The sequence below is a fragment of the Amblyomma maculatum genome, chromosome 7 (genome assembly GCF_055883805.1).
Source record: "Amblyomma maculatum isolate TAMU_Amacu chromosome 7, ASM5588380v1, whole genome shotgun sequence".
NCBI classification, from domain to species: Eukaryota; Metazoa; Arthropoda; class Arachnida; order Ixodida; family Ixodidae; genus Amblyomma; species Amblyomma maculatum.
The window spans coordinates 73949184-73969937 of NC_139350.1; positions in this window are offsets into that span (position 1 = coordinate 73949184).

Genomic DNA, 20754 nt, shown 5'->3' on the forward strand with positions numbered 1-20754 from the left:
GGTCGTAGAGTCACTGCCCTAGTAGACACCAGAGCTGATTATTCAGTCATCTGTGGACCGTTAGCCTCCCATCTCAGGAAATTTATAACCGCTTGGGGTGGCCCGCTGATTCGCACCGCAGGTGGCAACCTGATTACTCCATCGGGGCGATGTACTGCAAGAATAACCGTAAATGGGCGCACTTACCCCACCAGCTTTGTGGTCTTGCAGCAGTGCTCCCGCGACATGATTTTAGGCTTGGACTTCCTAAATCAAAATAGGGCTATCGTCGACTAACGATCTAAGCTCATGAAGCTCTCTGCAGACAAAGCCATTCCTGCTACGACGACTTGGACGCAACACATTGCTCTAAACGTCCTCGATGCAGAATTAACCGCGCCGTCCCGATCAAGCGTCGCAGTCTGCGTAGGTAGCGCAAACATCGAAACCGCTGAAGGCATTGTCGAAGGAAATATCCACTTGCTCTTGGAACGAGGTGTCGGCATCGTAAGAGGCATCGCGAAATTAAAGAGAGGTCAGGCTCAGGTGCTGGTAACAAACTTCACCGAAGAATACCGGCATCTCAACAAGGGCACGACAATCGCTTTTCTCGACGAATTAGCGGACCTCGAAGATGTATTCGCCCTCCACGACCAAATCCTGGAAGACGCACCGGACCAATTCCGCCAGCCCATATTTGATATCAACTCGGCATTGACCCACAGAAGGAAATACGAGATTCTCAGTCTTCTTCGAAGCTACAGGGAGTGCTTCTCGTCATCACCTAAGGTACGACAACCCCCGCTGGCCAAGCACCGCATTATGACGGACGAACACGCCCGACCTCTGTGTCAAAGCCCCTATCGTGTATCGCCGCGAGAACGCCAGGCCATACGGGATCAAGTTGAGGAAATGCTGTGTGATGACGTTATCCAGCCATCGAAGAGCCCCTGGGCGGCACCAGTCGTTTTGGTGAAGAAGAAAGTCGGCACACTTCTGCGTTGATTACCGCCGCTTGAATAGCATAACTAAGAAGGATGTCTACCCGCTTCCCCGCATCGACGGCACTCTCTACCGGCTCTGCAATGCAAGGTACTTCTCATCGATGAACCTGAAGAGCACATATTGGCAAATTGAGGTCGACGAAAGAGATCGCGAGAAGGCCGAATTCGTCACACTGGACGGCGTTTTTGAGTTCCAGGTGATGCCATTTGGCCTCTGCTCCGCACCAGCCACGTTTCAACGAGTAATGAACACAGTCCTGGCAGGCTTGAAGTGGCAAATTTGTTTGGTATATTTGGACGACGTTGTTGTCTTCTCGTCAAATTTTGAAGACCACCTAAAATGACTGCAGACTGCTGGAAGCCATCAAGTCATCGGGACTAACGCTAAAAGCAGAGGAGTGCCACTTCGCCTACGAAGAACTGCGGTTCCTAGGTCACACCGTTAGTAAGGATGGTGTTCGCCTAGACAACTGTAATCACACAATTCCCACCGCCTGTCGACAAGAAAGGTGTACGCCGATTTCTTGGGTTGTGTGCTTATTATCGACGATTTGTCAGAAACTTTTCGCGTATCGCTGAACCGCTGACGCAGCTTACAAAGGCTAACGTACCTTTTAAATGGGAAGTGCCGCAAGAAGAAGCCTTCGACGAACTTAGTCTATAAGTCGGGCCGGAAGCATTCCGAGGCAGACTGCTTATCCCGCGCTCCCGTTGACGCTCCCCCGAAGGACGATGACGACGAAGCCTTTTTGAGACCGGTAAACGCCAGCAGTTTCGCAGAACAACAGCGATCAGACCCTGAGCTGAAAGCGCTAGCCGATTACTTAAAAGTAAAGACCGCTTCCTCTCCTGGTGTGTTCAGGCGACATTTATCATCGTTCGCGTTAAGCAATGGCCTCCTCGTGAAGAATTTCGCACCCAACAGGACCGCGCAGTTCCTTGTAGTGCCTAAAAACCTCCGGCAGGACATTTTGCAGGCGTTGCGCGACGAGCCCACAGCAGGCCATCGCGGATTTGCGCGCACGTTGCGTCGAATCCAGGAGGAGTACTACTGGCAGGGACTGACTGCCGAAATTGCCCACTACGTGAAGACGTGTCGTGAGTGCCAACGAAGCAAGACGCCGCCGATCAGACCAGCAGGACCGCCTCCAATCCTGCCCTTTCAACAAACTGGGATGGATATCCTCAGCCCCTTTCCATCTTCGTCTATGGGTAAGAGGTGGGTCATCGTGGCCACTGACTACCTTACCCGTTACTCTGAAGCAAAAGCACTACCCAATGGTGCCGCAGCAGAAGTCGCCGAATTTTTTCTCGAACAAATTCTCTTGCGACACGGCGCCCCAAAAGTGCTCATCTCCAGTCCAATGGCCTTACGGAGCGCCTGAACAAAACGATCGTGGACATGATCGCCATGTACGTCGACGCTGAACACAAGAACTGGGACGCCATCTTGCCGTCGTGATTTTCGCGTATAACACGGCAGTCCGGGAGACGACCAGACCGACCCCGTTCAAGGTTGTGTACGGCAGGGAGCCCACGACGACGCTCGACGCAATGCTGCCGCACGTAACCAGGGAGGACAACCTTGACGTCGCTGCCTACCTGTAGCGTGCAGAGGAAGCCCGACGACTCGCACGGCTGCGTATTAAAGACCAACAGCGTACCGACAGCCGATGATACAACTTACGACGACGCCACGCAGAGTACGACCCAGGAGACCAAGTGTGGGTTTGGTCACCAATTCGCCGTCGCGGACTAAGTGAAAAGTGGTTGCGTCGATACTTTGGGCCGTACAAAATCATTCGCCGCGTCGGACCACTGGACTATGAAGTCATTCGCGACGGAACGTCACCATCACAACGGCGATGCGTACTCCCAGAAACTGTACATGTTGTTCGACTGAAGCCATATTATGCGCGTTAAAGAATCTGTGGTGTTTAAACTTTGTAGAGTTTATATTTAAATTGCTTTGTTTAGGAACATCGAGGCGATGTTTTTTTAAAGGAGAGTGTTGCCGCGATACCTTCAAAACTGTATTTATTGTTTTTTAACAGCCGCCGGCATGCGGCCTTATCACTCCGACTCTGGATCACGTATCAGTTCTGTATTCTTTGTTAATGCTCGATGTCGCGGGACGCACCTTTATCAGTTTCGTTGTAGCGCAAGATGCACCGAGATTTGATTCGAAGTTTCCGGCCACTCGTGTTTTCTACAATGTTCCAGCTTGTGCTTCTAGCAGTTGCGACGTTATCCAGATTGTTCGGAGCAGCCTTTAAATTGAGCGTTTACGAATGCGACGGGCATTCTTTGTTTGACGATCGACGAGCACATTTGTTGCTATCGCCGCCGCCGAGTTGCTTAGTTCTTTTTCGGGCGAAAGTCAGCCCAATATAGTTTTTTCAGTGCAGTCATCGACTCATCATTTGTGTCATCGACCTTGTCACCACCACGTGACGATAATAAACCTCGCCGCGGTTGGAAACTGCCGGAGCGCCACGAACTGCACCTGAACTTCTCGATGCCTGAACAGCCGGCGCGCCTGTTCACGAGCTGCGAAACGTAATTGTCACCGGCCGGCGTGGTCATGGTAAACCGCTTCAAATGCAGCATAGTTCAGCAAAAAAATGTTGCTCACCTTGACGTTGTTCCAAACCGCAGTCGTTCCGCGTAGCAGCCCACGAGAGATAAAAATATGCGGTCTGTGCCGCACAGGCGCGACGAGGCACGAGTAGATAACCGCTCGCTCCCTTCGACAGCTTTCTGTCGTCTGCTCCGGCGGGCCAAGGGCGGGATTACCGCTGCAGCGAGTGCTGTCATGCGCGCGTCCGCGCATGTCCGCGCTGGTGCCGCCATCCATCAATCAGCGGTAGTGCAACAAGTCGCGCGTCATTTCCTGGGGCCAGGTTTCGCCGAGTGTCCGCTCTTTACCAATCTCTTTCTCTATGGCGAAAGTCTCCAGGGTGGGGTGGAATCTCTGTCGATACACTTATCAGAAATTTTGAACTTATAAAGCATTTTTTGCTCGCGATTATCAATGGCATAATTTCCACCCAAACAGTACCTGAGGGCTTGAAGAACGCGATGATTATCCCTATCTACAAGAATTTAGTAAAAAATAAAGTTTAAAATTATCGTGGTATCTCGATCCTACTATGCATTGCGCTTTTTTTAGAAAAACACATTTCGATGGTGATGTTCAGTTTTCTTGAAGCTCATGACATTTTCTCTGCTAATCGTTTGGGTTTATTAAGGGTCTTAGTACGCAGAAGGCACTAGATGATCTATGTGATGTGCTAAACAGCTGCACTGAAGAAAATGAATTTGTTTCTGCCTTATTTTTGGATGTGTCCAAGGCGTTTGACTGTTAATCATGATGTGTTGTCAGATGAATTTCACAATTATGGGTTTAGAGGCCCTTTTCTGTCTCTTGTTAATTATCTATCCAATCGCTCACAGCTTGTTGCATTAGGTAAATATAGAACTGGCCTGCAACAGATTAGATCCGGTGTTCCTCAGGGATCTATACTTGCACCTATCTTCTTTAATTTTTATGTCAATGATTTGAGCTCTGTTTGCAAACTGTGCCGTGTTTTTAAATACGCTGATGATACGCTCTCAGTTTCTAGACACAAGCACTATAAGATAGCATTATTTTTTATTCAACATAACTGCGAGTTAGTTATGGATGGTTCAGCAATAACTTGTGTAACAATAAAAAAAAACACAATTAGTATTTTTTCACAGTTATTTAAAGGGAATTCCTAATGACGTGTCAATTCATTTGCATTACTCTAATTGTGTTCATTGCAAGTGTCCGTGAATTATGCCTGTGTCAACAGTCAAATACTTAGGAGTATGCTTTGATTCCACATGTCTTGGAATACTCATTTGTCTTTTGTATGTTCTCAGCTCCGGAAAGTTGCGTGTTTGCAGTACTCTGTCAAGTCCTTTTGCCCTAAGAATGTACGCAAGCAAATAGTATACGCCTTAGCCTACAGTGTGTTACGCTATGGTATTTGCTGCTTTTATTTCTGCTCTGCCTTTTGGCGAGAGAAAGTGAACAGTTTACTGAAATCCGCCCTTAAATCAGTAATACAGGATAGGTCACGTGATGAACATAGTAACGTTTTTACACTTTTACATATGCCTGACTTTTTTCATTAATATTCTGAAACAATAGTTTTTAAACACATCTGGTAAAATGATTTTTTCACACCTTATGTTCCTGTGAAAGGTCTGCGAAGTCGGGATCGTTTTCTCGTGCCTAGAGTGCGTACATGCTATGGCGAGCGTCTTGGAAAACATTATGTTCCCTCTGTTCTTTAACGGTTACCCAAATAAATATTTCCTGCTGATTCGAAGACGATAGTGAAGGATTGTCTTGTGAAATTAAGATGTGAGTCCCCGTACACAGCTTTGTTACTTATGTTTTTACATGTTTTCTAACAGGGCGTTTACACATTTTTGCGTTCGCTCTTTTGAATCCATTTTCTTCTCTCGTTTTACTGCTGGGCACTGCCATTCAAGCCTCCGGAGGCTCTGGCAGGCCTGCATTTGTACTGGAAAAAGGAAATAAACATTTTTATTATTATTATTATTATTTCTAGCCAGCGATGCTGTTGACCTTGGGAGTCTTCGACATCTTGCGTATTATGATTAGTTCATATCTTCCAAATATTTTTCGGATGGCTGGAAATCCTCAGCTTGCCCTGTACAGGTTCATGCCTACGACTTTCGTGGAAGCCCGGCCGTAGGTGGTAATCGTATTTCGGGCCGCCTTTGACAGGAGATTGCCGGCGGAGGCTATAGCCACCTAGGCTAAGCGCGGCAGCGGCTGGCAAAAATGACTAGCAGTTAGAAGCTCGTAAAAGTGTTCCCCCTTGGCTTTCTAAAGTAGTGTCCACTTGCGTCGCACAACTTCATGGTGATGACAATAAATCTACAGGTGCCTGAGTTTATTTACTGCACTTGCTGGCGATTATTGAGGGAGGCTATGTGACAGAAGCTCCCTCCCTACACGCACACTATGGCCATCAACGGCGGCGCGAAGTGCGGTTTGTAAAGACAGGTGAATCCATATTTACGGGAACTTGGAGCCGTAGGGTAGTCCTTTGTTGTACGGCCCAGCGGTTCTTTGAAGCATCGGTGTTTGCCGTTGTGAAATCTTTGTTTTGGAGCTAACATGTTGCAGGGTCCAACTCCTTGTCCATGACCACAGCTACCACCAGGGCAGACGAGTATCCTCTTCCACCTACCTCAGAATGATTAATTGCTTATCACGATGAAGTGGATGCTGCAGCTTAGTGATGTTCAACCCCAGTTGGTGACGTTAAACCCCAAAACCAAACCAAACCATCAAGATTATGTCCATTAACAGGAACCATGTGATCAAACACTTGGACCTCACAATGTTCCATCTTAGCACGCGTTTTTTGCTCTGCATCGAACCTTTAAGACTTGGTGCAGATGCAGCCCGTCAACACCGAGAACACAAACCTAGATTGTGCCCGAATGGCCATAGCCTGAACATACTGCTCCTATGTGGAACAGTATTCGCAGTTTTGAAGTCGGTAGCATCTTTTACCGCTTCGACAGCAAAACTTTGATGTCCTGAAGACGCCTGGTTTTCCGGAAAAAGCGTAGCAGTATGTTCCAGAGAAAGGGCAAGTTTGTTCTTCCATGCAGCTTTTGTTCGTGTTATGCGTCTATGGTCACCAGGTTCCGACCCTTTGCCACACAAACATTTCCTTAATCTCCAGACCTTTCCTTCAATGGCAACGCGTCCTACACTCACTTTCCCGCGCCTTGTTATACATGTCACACGTGGTGTCTGCTATCCGGGACCGCAAAAGGCGTGGCGCGGGCGATGCTTGAAGGCTATGTTCACTTTTTGAACATAGCCACATTGATACGGGCATGGCAGACAGCCAAGCGCGAGGCCGTCATGTTGAGTCACGTTCACTCGTATTTAGTGCAAGCCTAAGGGCTGTACCTATATGGAACTCAAGACAATTCTCCATATCTACTTTGGAGAGATCCACAAGAATAACGGCGAGAATCTTTACTGACGCTAAGTGACTACGACTCGGTCCAACCTTGTCCGCCAGAATACAAATGATGTCTAGCTCAGTAGGTGTGCTCACTGGCGAGGTTCAAATCATAATTCTGCGTCTCCGCTTCGCTGGCACAAAGCTAACACTAGTGTATTGAGGAAAATAGTGAACACCAGCTACGAGTCCTGTGGGCCTCACTGTATGCGTCTATAGTTGTCCTGTCATAGCCACGATGATCAGTTGTGCAGTCCAAGCAAAGTAATTTATGTTTAAACTTTGACTTCTCTTAAGTGCCAAGTTAACCTCTCTCTGCCAAGGCGATTAAATTCGAAGTTATAGCAGTGGGAAAACATCGCGTGATTTCAGCCTGTTGCGCATGTGCAATTTCTTATATCATGTCCATGCACGAAATCGAAAAGCTGCACTTGCGCCAGATATGTGCAAAAAAATAAAAACACCATACCAACTGTTCACTAAAAGCCTATGTAACCACCAATGCATAAATGCATCTCTTATTAATCGCGGTGCTCTCGTCTTCGTGATAGACGATGCTTTCGTACAAGGAAAACATGCTGGTTTGGACTACGCGTGCATATTGCCGCGAAACCTTCAAAACTGTATTTGTTGTTTTTTAACAGCCGCCGGCATACAGGCTAATCACTCTGATTCTGGACCGCGTATCAGTTACGTAATCTTTGTTTGTTAATGGTCGATGTCGCGAATCATACCTTTATCAGTTTCGATGTAGCGCAAGATGCACCGAGATCTGTCTCGAAGGTTCCGGCCACTCGGGTGTCTTTCCACAATGTTCCAGCCCGTCCTGGTAGCTGTTTGCGACGTTATCTAGATTGTTCTGTGCAGCCTTTAAATTAAGCGTTGACGAGTGTGACGGGTATTCTTTGTTCGACGATCGACGAGAACGTTTGTTGCTATCGCCGCCGCCGAGTTGCTTAGTTCTTTTGCGGGCGCAAGTCAGCCTGATAAAGAGTCTCTTCAGTGCAATCATGGACCCTTCATTTGTGTCGTCGACCTTGTCACCACTATGTGATATCTGGTGGAGGTGCTGCCCTTGATCCTTCAAGCGAATACCTCAGCCTTATTCCTGTCGCCCTGGAAGACCAACCTACAATACAGGTCACCGAGCCAGCCGCTGACTCCAAGGCCTACAACCCGAACATCATCTGCTGCCTGACCCCATTCGATCTCGGAAGGCATCGACGCTGACAATGGCCAAGCCTATAGCACCGGTGGTTTTCGTCCAGCCCCGCGAGCCTCCCTGCTTCCATGGACGACCGGATGAAGATGCGGGAGACTGGATGGACATTTTAGATCATGTGGCAGAATTCAACGGCTGGAACGACGCCGCGAAACATAGGCAAGTCTACTTTGCTCTTGTCGATGTCGCGGGACACACCTTTATCAGTTTTGTTGTAGCGCAAGATGCACCGAGATCTGTCTCGAAGATTCCGACCACTCGTGTGTCTTTCTACAATGTTCCGGCTTGTGCTTGTAGCAGTTGCGACGTTATCTAGATTTTTCCGAGCAGTGCGACGGGCATTCTTTGTTCGACGATCGACGAGCACATTTGTTGCTATCGCCGCCGAGTTGCTTTGTTCTTTTGCGGGCACAAAAGAACAACTGGTGGAGGTGCTGACATCTGGTGGAGGTGCTGTTCTTGATCCTTTAAGCGAAGACATCAGCCTTTTTCATTCGCCCTGGAAGACCAGCCTACATGTCACCGAGCCAGCCGCCGAACCCAAGGCCCACAACCCGAACACGGTCTGCTGCCTGACCCCGTTCGACTCCGGAAGGCATCAACATTGGAAATGGCCCAATCAACAGCACCAGTCGTCTTCGTGCAGCCCAGGGAGCCCCCCCCCCCCCCCCCCATCTTCCACGGATTGCCCAGTGAAGATGCGGAAGACTGGACGGACTTTTCAACCGTGTGGCAGAATTGAACGGCTGGAACGACGCCCTGAGACTCCGGCAAGTCTACTTTGTTCTTCAAGGACATGCCCGAGTTTGGTTCGAAAATCATGAGGAAGCTATGGAGGATTGGGAGATTTTCAAGGAAGCGTTTTTGCCTGCCTTTGAAAGTTATGTCCGAAAGGAAAGAGCTGAGGCCCTCTTTCAATCAAGAGTTCAACTCCCTAACGAGCCAGTCCTGGCGTACATTGAGGAGATGAAGCGCCTCTTTCGCCGCGCCGACACTAACATTACCGAAGGTGAGAGAGTCAAATTTTTATTGCAAGGCGTTAAAGAATCGCTCTTTGCGGGTCTTGTGCGAAATCCGCCAAGAACTGTGGCGGAATTTGAAACAGAAGCGTCTACTATCGAGACGACGTTCGACAACCGGATGCGCCATTACGAGCGACTACTTCAACCGGACTACTCAAGCCACTACCCCAGCGCATCTACAAGCAGAGAGAGCCTTCGGGACCTCATCCGGAAGATCGTGCGAGAGGAGCTCCGCCGACTGATGCCATCATCGCAACAACCGCAGGTGGCGACGCTCGCGGACGTCGTCCGTGACGAAGTCCAGCAGGCGCTGGGCGTTCCTCATGCGACGGCTGCGACTGTTCCAGCACAAGAGGCAACAGCGGTGAACTACGCTGGTGCATTACGTCGCCCTGCGCCCCGACGTGACGACTTTCCGAGCCCTCAACGTTACCGCCCTGTCCCTGAAAACCGCCCATTGGCCCCCGCCCGCCAAGCCTACCAACGACCCCCAAGCCCCAGAAAGTGCGACGCGTGGAGGACAGCAAACAACCGACCGCTCTGCTTCCATTGTGGTGAGGCAGGACACATCCTCCATCACTGCCCGTACAGGCGGATCAGCCTCCGTGGTTTCCCTGTCGACGCCCCGCGACCCCGTCCTGGCGAGCGACCGCAGCAAATCAACGACTTCCTGCGCAGCGGAGAGCACTCGTCGCCAAGGCGTCTATCGCGCTCCTCATCGCCGTACAATGCCCGATTTTTGTCGCCGGGCCGCAGTTACGTGCAAGGACGGTCTCCTAACCCCTGTAGGGGAAACTAAAGGCAGCAACCTTGGAGGTGAGGTTGCTCAACGGCGAAAAGACGAAGATCCTCCGCCGACGACGACCACTAACGACGACGCAGCTATTTCATTGCCGCTCCACATGACGACATCGACGGCAACCCGGCCAGAGTGCAACCCGCCCAGCGAAATAATAACGGTATGCCCCGGCACCCTTCATTTGTGTCGTCGACCTTGTCACCACTACGCGACAATATCTTCAACAGGACTTGCAACTCTCCGGCTGATAAGCTTGCCTGTAAACCCTTGAGTGCTCGCTTTGCACGGCGATCCCGCTGCAGAAGAGAATTTTGGAGGCCCCATTTTGCTTTTAGCAGGTCCCACAATATAAAATACGAACATAGAATGTTTCGGATAATCTGAGCTCCCATCCTGGGTGCGCGATCGCTATGAATGCGTGGCCTAGGAAAACAATTAAAGGGGCCCACAAACACCTCCCGAGCACTCCTCACAAACTATCTCAGTCGCTAGATTATGCTGCGATACACATTTGAACGCAATAATACACGTCTACGCGCAGTGCAGGTCCCACAATCCCATTCGAAAGTTGGCGCGTTCTTTCCTTCGACTTTTGCCAGTCCTCCTCCTCCTCTGTGCAACGCTGTTACGTGCATGCGTTTTCGAATGACTATTGGTCTGCTTCTTTGCGACGTCACACAGCCATTAAACTATCGCTTATGCCAGAAAAATTGAAATACGCTTAACTTTTAATTATCAGGAAAGAAAATTAGGATGTTCTGTAGACAGAAACATTTTTTTCAAAGCTTTTTTTTCCTGCACTTCCGGTCTCGCGCGCGCACGCGCGCATCTTTGCCCTTCGCGCAGGCACCACGGCAATCGCGGCGCGGTCGCAAGCGGCGGTCTCGTGTTAGTTCCTTGCAGTGTACTTGCGGGGCACTTTCCGCCTGTGAATGTTCTCGTTTCTTGTGTCGCCCATGCGAAATGAACTTCGAAGTCGGCTTACAGGTTTACAGCATTAAGTCGGTGCTTTAAATGTCGTGCCCCAATCCACTGCGCCTTACGTAGTGCAGCAAAATTTCGGAGGCAACCGCTGCTCCGTTCCTGTGTCCACCAAACCAAAATACGCACCTCGGATCAAGTCAAGGCGACAACATACGCTGGTAAGTAATGTGTTTACTAGCTTGAACATAGCGCACAGATAAGCGACGGTTTCACAGGTGCAATGAGTTAGTCATTGTTGGGATGCATCAATACTGTGGCGGCTATTAAAATCCTACCGTCTTAACCGTTGACTTGATTGCGTGAAACTACTCACGGAGGTTGCATTTTGTCTCGTAGTAGGTTATAAACTTTTGCCTTATAGTAAATTACCTAAGACAACTGCGCCTACCTGGCTCGGCCGTGCGCGAACTCGCGGAATCGTGCGCCGGCGTTGGCGGCTTTCGGCCCCGATTCCGGTACAGACTGCGGGTTTGCATTGTACGCAGCAGCAACGAATTAAGCACCCTTACCTAACTTCCTACGAGCAAATAAAGTTTACCGTAATATCAAAGCTCCGTGCGCAGTTTCACCACAAACGACTGAGCGGTAGAGCCGGAGAGGTACAAGCCGCCGCGGTAAACATGTAGTATTAGGATACGCATGCTGTATCTGGCCCTTGCAAGGTTTCAATATGACGTGCAGTGATGAGGACGCACCGAAGAAACAAAGAAAACGACTTTATTTCGAGATTATTCCTAGAGAATTGCTCTCCTCGGCGAAAAACAGTGCTTTCTTAGTTTTATAACTGACCATCTTGTTGTTTCTGATGCTTGAGCCGGTGTACATTCGAATGTATGTGACACTTTAATATTTTTTTTGTCACCATGTCTTTCTTTTATGTTCTGCGCGTTAAAGATACTCAAAGTGTGTACAAGAGTCAGTGGCAAGTGAATGTAAATACATGTACATTTCTCACACTTTGTTTCCGACACAGCACCTGTCCATATTGCACATTTCTTTTACTTGCTGATGTTTTCTTTTTTTCGCTAGCAGATCACTGTAAAAATATGACTGTCTGTCGTCCATGTCAAACAGGGGTAAAAACCTCGTCAAGCTACTGTATTAGTAGCCTTTTGTTCCTACCTTAGCCTTTGTTTTTCTGTCGACAGGAGGAAAAAATCTGAATGAAGTTGATTGAGTCGCTCAGCAGTTTAAATTGCCGCTAAGAACACTGTATTATTTCGCGCACACAATAATAATCAGCATAATTACACTGTTGTCTTGTAAACTGTGTAGCTTAACGGATGGGGAACAGCAAGCCCATGAAAAGAGAGATGTTACATGGTCACTTGTGAAGCCGGCTCACTTGAAATTTCCATTTACTTCTAGTTTGGCCTCGCCTCAAGAAGCTGAAAAACTCTGACTGGCATAATTATTCGCAATCTAGCCTTACACACCTTGAACCCACAGTTGCTCTGCCTTTTTTACTTTTCTTTCAAGTGGCAGCTTTGATATAATACTTGAAAGGCCTGCGAGCGGTCGCACACCATGTGTAGTTGCCGCGATAAGCAAACAACAACATGTTTTGTGTGCAATTTTGCTTAGCCGCAGCCACAAGGAAAACGCAGAGATATGGGTACAAGATTGCACTCACTCAGACAACAAAAGTCATATGAAACTGCGCTCCAGCTATTGTCAGCCGCAGCAAACATATTGAAACAATTTTCTTGGCTCCAGTGGCCAATGCTTTGCGGCGCTGATGCCAGTCTCAAAAGAACTGTGAGTTCAGCTAGTTGGTGCATCATTTTTTAAAAATACACAGCGCAACAAACATAGGACAAGCGAGTAGACGGGAACAGCGCTGACTATCAACTGCATGATTTATTGAAAGAACACGAATATATACAAAAATGCTCTGACAACCAAGTGTGCATGTTCGCAAATAAAACTTGAAATGTTGTTTTATCTGCGAACATGCGCACTTGGTGGTCAGAGCATTTTTGTATATATTAGTGTTCTTTCAATAAATCATGCAATTGATAGTCAGCGCTGTTCCCGTCTACTCGCTTGTCCTAAGTTTGTTGCGCTGTGTATTTAAAAAAAATGATGCCAGTATGTTTAGCATTTAGGTTAAGCACACTGACAGTTGTACTGTGTAATTGACTAGTCATCGTGAAGAGCAAATCTGTGTCTGTGAGCAGCAATCAGTTCTTCTTTTGACGGTCTTTCATAGGCATCCGTCATAAAGTGACGCCCTGAAGCTGTGCTTGCAGCTGTCTCTCTGTGCGTAGAGCCCTCAGACCGTTTCTCCACATCTTGGAGGAGCTTGTGGACGTACGCTGCATGAAATAGTCATCAAGATTACAACAGTGCACTTAGTTTTTCGTGTAATATTATAAGTAGAACAAACTTTGAACTTACAAAATGCAGGCTGCGTTTTCACTGGAGCGACACTGAAATGTCCTTTCCTTGCTTTTGCCATCTTTACTTTCCAGCGGTCATCTCCTTTTTTTGTGTGTGCCTGGAGCCTTGAGGAATTTTCATTAAAGTGAATTACAGCCAGATGTGACCTATAAAGAAGGTAAATATGAATTAATTTTTCATACTTTGGAAAAAAATGTGTTTCTTGTTGCCTACCAGCAAAATTATACAGAAGAGGCTACCATAAGGAACCATTATGCATTATATTCACAACACTGCAGCAGAAATTGCTTCTGATTTAGCCACTATGTTCAGCGCCTTTAGAAATAAGAATGTGATGCAATGATCTCCAAGCAGCAAAATGAATGTATGACATGGGCTATACAACATCATATCGTGAATCACATGTGTTCTTCCTGCTGTTGTATTCTAGCGATCATCATTAGTTCAAGTGGTCAAGAGCATTCTTGCAGCTTCAATGCAGTAGCCTCTGGACATTCGAGATGGTTCTAGACGGGTCAGAAACATGCGCTGATAACTTCCAGTTCTTTAAAAACTGCCTTTGTCTTGGGACTGCACTAAGATGAGGCGCACAAAAGAGAGACGAGGTGTTTTTTCAGCCTGCGCTTCATGCTTGTCCTCAACTTCGTTCTTTATGTCATCCCATCTGTCTATTCTAACATAAGAGCAGTGACTTCCAATGGGGACCCTTAGATGGCCTGTGCAGTCTGCAGCCTCCTGTCTCACTTTTTCTGTGGAAGGGGATTATAGAATGGCTAGTGCTACCATGCTAGCAAATATGTTTTTACGATATTATATGAAGCATTCTTAGAATGTCAGAAGTGTGCACCGCAGTCTCCTCAAAATGCATGAAAACTACCTTTGACATGGCAGCAGTCTTGAGATTCGAAGAGAAAGACACAAGATAGGTTCAGCTAATTTTACAGCAGAGTATTTAATGTCAGGATGGAAGGATCGTCGAAAATTTCTCATTGGGTGCATACTTTGAGCAGGAGTTGGGATTCACTTGACATAGTGGGTGCCCTTTTTTGGCAGATGTCAGAATTGACTGCTGTGAGTCGTAATTGTAAGGTCTCATATTACCTGGCCTGATAACATGACAGCTCCAGATCAAGCACTGTACTAAGGGGAGTGCTGGTCGTAGTGGCTATTGTAGCATTAACTAAACGCGATCTGCTTAGTTGGGCTACTTAGCAAGTTGAAGAATCAAAAGGAGGAAAAGGATATGGTGCGAATGAAGCACAGGCTTTCATAGATGAACTTCTGATTTTTTTTTTACTGAGTTCTATTTCCTCTGGCCTCTGTTCCTTTTACAATGACAATATTGTGAACATACATTAAATGCTTCATGCAAGGATTGATTGTTTGCATATGCAATGCAGAAAAGTTGGAATGCGTACTGGCACTGGAGTAAAAAATAATGTCATATCCTTCTCTTTCATTCAACTTACCTTGCTTGCATCCCATCATCCGAGTATGCAATTGATTTGGGAGCAAATCTGATGACCAAATTATGAAATGATTCAAGGGAGGATGTTTGGGCTTTAGGGGAGAGTTGTCGAATGTCCTTCAGGAACAGGGAGTTCATGAGAATGCAGTTTAGCTTCCTGAAAGCACATGAATCTGTAAAAAATGTACATATATATATATATAGCATTTAAAGGAGCGAACAGTCTGCGAGTGCAAGGCAAACATTTTTTTTCATGTTTATACTGTTGACATTTACAGGAATTCCTCTTATGATGATTATTGGAATAAAGAGCATTAAATGCAAAGCGGAAGAAAAAACAACGCGCCGACGGTATATATATATTTGACTGATGAGTTGGTAGTGTTGGTATGTATTCTAGTCAATCATAGATGCTGAACCTGCTTACAGCTGCTGCATTGCAGTTGAAAACAGTTTTAGCAACATATTCGTTAAAAGACAAGAAATCTAAGAGGTGTTGTTGACCAAACAATTGTCAGTATAAGAAAGTATAGAACATCCCATTGTTTTTGTGTTTCTTACTGCCGTTATAACCAAGCTGCCTCAGTATTAAATTAATCTCGCAGTCTCAGCACTCACATTTACGTTATGTTGTTTCTTCACTTCATTATGGGTTTCTTTCTTCGCTATGTCTTGCTGTAATGTGCGCATGTGTAAAAAGTTTTTTCCGTGAAGTTCTATTTGCATTACCTATCTCTTAAATTTATCATTGGTTGACAAATGCCACAAGTGTGAGCCGTGCACCTTCCAAACAACATCAAAGTGAAAAACTTTACAAAAAAAAACCTATACAAAACAGATTACCTCTGCTCATCCATTGCCTGTTTGCAAGGAGCTAATGCAGGCATTTGCTGTATGGTCTATCATGGCCATCACGCTTATCGCATATGTGGTTCAACAAGCTGCACTACATGCTGATGATCAGGTCATCATTACCCTGGCCCAGGGCAGCAACATAGACTTGTGACTATGGTTCTATTGCTTCTATGACATGGTTCTATTGCTTCACAGCCCTTTGACCTGCTCACAGCTTTTAACTTAGTAAATGCAGTATAGAATAATGTTATTACCATGTATTCGCCCTAATTATTAAAGCAAGCTACTGCATGCATCTTTATTAATGCGTCAAGCATCAAAGTAGTGCTGTATGGGCGATTTGCTGCTCTTGCAATATGTCCAGATAGCTGGGTGGCAGTTTGTAGATAGATGAAATTAAAACCTCATTACATAATAATATATGTCAGCAAATGTACCTCTTCCCCAATGGTTTGCAACGATGAAACATTTTGTAATTCAATTGTTTGTATTATATAATGATTAATTTGATTCTTTTTATATATAGACATGCAAGCAGCACTTGCCAAGTGCACTCTTGGTGAGGCTGAAATAAATTTCTCCTAATAATATGCAGAAATTGGCGCCTTTTGTTAAAGACTGCACTGAGACTCGTTAGTTGAGGCCAGGCCCCATGCTGGCACTATTGGGCACTACAGCTGACTTCACTCAGTTAATAGGAATTGCAGCTTGGCAATTTTCGTATCGCAGCATTGCCTTACCTCTCCTATTCTTACCTGTTCGCATTGTAGGATATGGTCAGTCTGAATGACAACAACGCTGTACGTGCATACTTGGCACTGTAGCCGGGGGAGTCGCAACGCCCATCTCCTGCGAGGTCCACTTCCATTCCATCCAGCTGGCTGATGATCTGTACCCGCTGTTCCTGGAAAATCTGGGACAAAAATAAATGTGCATTTGTGAGCCACGGGTAACATTTTGCCGAACTGTGTCACTCGATCGTTGCACTACTGCATGTGCGCACTGTTTTTTTCTTTTTTTATTACGCAAGCTTGTCATAAGGCATATTATAAGAACCCGTGCAAATTATTTTCCGTTAGGAACCGGAGAAGGCTCCTGCTCTTATTGCTGTCGGTGAGCCATTTGGAGAAGTCCTCTTCCCTTGTTGCGGTTTATCTCCCCCCCCCCCCCCGCCCTTTCCGCAGGAAAAATCTAGTTGTGTACAACTCCTGTCTATGCTCCTGTCAAAACCAACTCTTACACTTCCGATCGGCAGCTGATCGCTTAGGGATAAAGAGGCACAACTTTGAGCGACTGTTCACGCGAGTGATAACGTTTATTTTGCGATCCCCCCCCTCCCCCCTTTTTGCTGAAGGGTAAAGCCTCTTGGCACTTTTTTTTTTCTGTTTCCATCTCTTCATTCCTGACAGTGTCCCTCCTTTCTTCTCTTTCTTCTTATCAACGCCCATCTCGGTTTCACGTGTTTCTTTCCTGGTTGCCTCGGTTGGTGAACTTCGACGCTGCTCCATTCGCGCGACATTTCAGAGTGCGCTCTGTACAAACACCACATGGCGTAAAAAAAAAAAAAAAACGAAAAAAAAATGCTACAGGGCGGGAGTCAGGCTGCGATAATAATCGGGCACCGAACAGAGTTTGTTCACTTCCTGTCGGCGCGCGCGTTCTCCGTTGCAGTCAGCTGACGCCGAACCGCGGCTGACAAACTACACCACAGCGCACAACTACGCAGTCCCCTTCTCCTCATCCCCTTCCTTTTTTTTTCTTTACAATCGATCGTTATCTTTCACGAAGGGGCATCGTATAGTCAAACGCAAGAGGAGCCTAAACACGAAGGTTTCAAGGTTCGGGCGGTTCGGGCAAGGTGCACGAGAGAGTTTCCCTCCGCAACGCCCGGAAGACCGCTCTCTGCGATCTTGATTCTGAATTTCTAGTATTTCGCTAACATCTCATGCTCTTGCTGCGGTACGGATATTATGGACCCCGAGCTCGAAAAGCGACTTCGGCGAATGAGTACCGAGAAGGGACTCGACCCCCATAAGTACACGCCGTTGAAGAATCCGCTGCTGAACCCCGACGATGATAGTATACGGCTTATATGGGTGCATTGGTGCGTGGAGTCGACTAGCGTAACATTAAAAAATAAAATCCCATCGTAAGCTCGCCACTGGTTTATTTTGAGCAGTGTAGTTCACAGTGATCATGACAAATCTTGCTATATGCATGCCACAACGTCGAGCAAGATCGCCTGAGTTAAAAAAAAAATCCACACTACTGTGATAACGCGTCTAAAGCTGATATTATCACAATCTTTTCATTTTACACTTACCGGCAGGGTTGGAAGAAACAGCGTTGGTACCGCTCCGTCACGCTGACTCAGTCTTGTTGGGATCCCCCAATCGCGAACCACATATCCTGGTAAAGCAAACGTAGATAAACGCTTTGTTCGCCGATGCTGGCTATCCGATGAGCTGTAGCCACTGTTTCCGGAGGTTGGCGTTTTGAAGCACTTGATGCAGATTTTTTTTCCTCCCGTCACTAGCAATACCTTCGCAGCCAGGGACTGCACACTGTAACAACCTCCCGCTGATGTCCCGTCAATAACAATTCAGCGCTTCGATAACTGCCTTCGCGAATTCAAGAGAGCCACCAGTCTAGCCCAAAACTGTCCTGCACCCGTCGCGCACACGACGTAACACAAAATCAAAGGTGAGGTCAACGCCAGGGATGTATAGCGTGGCAACAAAACTTGCGAGTTCGTGCCGAAGGGCGATGACGATGAAGCAGACGACAAGAGTCCCCCGGCGGCGCATCGGCAAGCAAGCGCGACAAAACGGAAGTTGCGGCGTGCGGCGCTAAGCAAAAAAAGTAAAAGCGCAGATGCGTCAGTTGTGACGTGTCAGTGGGCGAGGCCTTGGAGGAGGGCCAGCCTTTGCGCGCGCTAAAAAGTTGAAAAGAGGAGGAAGCCGCGAAGGCGCAGATATTCAAAATTTGATTGCAAATAACTCTGCTTCCAAATGCCGCATTTAAAAAATTTTTGCGGGAAGGTTATCTTACATCGACATTCTTTCACATACTAGGCATAGGGAAACTGTATTGCTATGGCTGTTTTGGGCCCCTTTAAACTTTCGCTGACTTTTCGCCCAGGTTTGTCCAAGTTTCTGAACAGCGTACAGAGTGGCACGCGCCATTTCTGTTTTCAAGCCACATAGTGCAGCTGCCTGTTCCAAAAAACGCCCCATTCCAGAAAACGCAAATACTCGACAATCAACAGCCAATATAATGCTAGGCCAGGTAAGCCAACCAGGCAGACATGGCATCATTTTCTGTGCATTGGCGGTTGCAGCCCACTTTGGGTACTTGTCTATAGATGGCGCTGCAAAAGATATCATTTTGCAACTAATTTGTTGTACATGACTTTCCCCAATGAAATAAATGTTTTTGTGTCTTTACACTTTTCGGGAAGAAATAGAAATCTGTTAGGTTAGTCCTTTCTGTGTGATGTGTGAACTGCTTGCAGTTCTTTATGTCTTACATGTTATCGTATGGCATCAAGATGATTATTTGTGCCCTCAACCAAGTCTCAAGCGTAGTTCCATGGATCTCCGCTTCAAGATGTTCTAGTCTAACGGGATAAATCCGAGGTCCTGAAGGTGGAGCACAAGTACCTGGGTCATCACTGTACACATTGATAGCTATCCTCTCACGGAGATGACGGACAAATTTAAAGTCCAGAGCAAGAATTGCTATGTCAGAAATTTGAAACACCTCTTACAGCATACTTTCAGTCGCGAGGACGTCGTTGTTGGGGCAGAACGTTGGACTTAGCTTCCATGTTGTTAAGAGCTTTCTTTTTCGATTCCTCATCCTGTGTCGGGAACATACGATCATATTTTAGTTCCCTGCAAACTTGCTAGCCTTGCCAAAAGCTCGCTTACGTGAAGCGGAAATGGCAGATTTAGAACTGATGTTTCGAAAGCTATTCCACCTATACGCAATTGCTTGAATCAATGAACTGCAATATTGTGATGTACAAATATTTAGGCAATATCTTTAAATCGGGGAGTGCCGGAGGTAGCTGCGAAAGGAAAAGTAAATATTCCCATATGTGAATGTTTTGCTCAGCTTGATTGGGTACACCCAATCAAGTTAGAAAAACTGTTCAGGTGTTCTCGAAATCTTCAGAGAGGCGTTACAACAGGTTTCACACCCCTATGTTCCGCGCTGGCTACGAGAGACTCAGCATTATTTTCAGCCGCCTGACTGTAAATAAGGGCTATGCGTGTACCCATATAGTTCCTTCGACCATAGCGGCCGCCTAGGGCTCTCAACAACCGCATCTCATGCTGTTCAAAGTGCCAGTAGGTGCTAACTGGTTTTCTTGACTTTCTCTCGTTTTAAGTCCCCAAGAGCTAAGCGGCACCAACAAAACACAAAAATCGGTGTGTTCTCTAGGGAAGAGTTCGCTACAATCAAAAATGATATAAAAGAGCACAAAACGCTGTAGAAAACCTTCTAAAATCTCCTGCACATCTTGGCCTTTCCATTTGCCGTTTTGGAGTGGTCGAAGTGAGTGCGGGGCCTGTTGGTAACACTCGTCCCTCCGTTGTTAGCTTGCTGGAACTAGGCTTGGTCTTAGCATCACGCTATCCCGATGTGTGTTGGTCGCGGACGCCTAGACGGCTAATACTGGCGAGGGTTTCCTCTGCGCCTGTGGCATACACATTAGTTCACGCGACGGTATGGCCATCACGAAATATCAAATTCACCATGCTTGAGCCAAAGAACTGCAATTACATCATGTGGAAATATTTAGGCAATATCTTTAAATCAGTGAGTGCCAGAGGTAGCTGCGAGTTATATCAAAGTTTGCAACTGAATGTCACAGTAGTTACCGCAAGAATTATGATGGTTTACAAATTGAAAGCCTCCAGTATGTGACCGTTGAGATTTAGACGCACTGGCGAGACGTTGAAT